General features: G+C 30.7%; 1 protein-coding gene across 1 annotated transcript in view; it reads right to left on the bottom strand.

The window, feature by feature from the left end:
• LOC119590714 overlaps positions 1-514 on the bottom strand; it is a 57714-nt gene that overhangs the window by 4337 nt on the left and 52863 nt on the right.

Raw genomic sequence — 514 nt, 5'->3', positions numbered from 1 at the left:
ATCTCAATAAAAGTTGTGTGACTCAGACTTTAAATAGGTTAAGAACCTCTGATCTAAATGATTGAATTAAATAGTAAAGCAGAAGAGATAACTCACAGACCACAATCAAGTAGTGGAATCTGGGTTAATACTGATCAGATACTTGAAATGATAGATTTCATAACACTAATGACTGCTTTCAATCATCTATTGCTTTCAGACTTAACTGCAATCAACTTTGATATACCATGACCCTAAATTCTCTGATTTCTTCATGGTTATGAAAATCTAAATATGAAATATAAATCCTTTTCAGTATCATGTCATCTTTGGAGTATTTGAAATAAAGGAAAATTATAAAGAGTTATCAGTGCTATCTTCTTAAGGTCTACTGATAATACAGAACCTAACTGTATACACCCTGACTTAATGTTTACTATCACCCATGTATATAACATTATTTTCTGCACTAAACTGAAGTGAATAAGAGGCTACTGAAAAGTTACTGAAAAACTGCTACAAACATGTATACTAA

This window comes from Penaeus monodon, chromosome 27 (assembly GCF_015228065.2).
Source record: "Penaeus monodon isolate SGIC_2016 chromosome 27, NSTDA_Pmon_1, whole genome shotgun sequence".
NCBI lineage: Eukaryota > Metazoa > Arthropoda > Malacostraca > Decapoda > Penaeidae > Penaeus > Penaeus monodon.
Note: the sequence above shows the minus strand (reverse complement) of the source record. Positions and strands in the feature narration are given on the sequence as shown.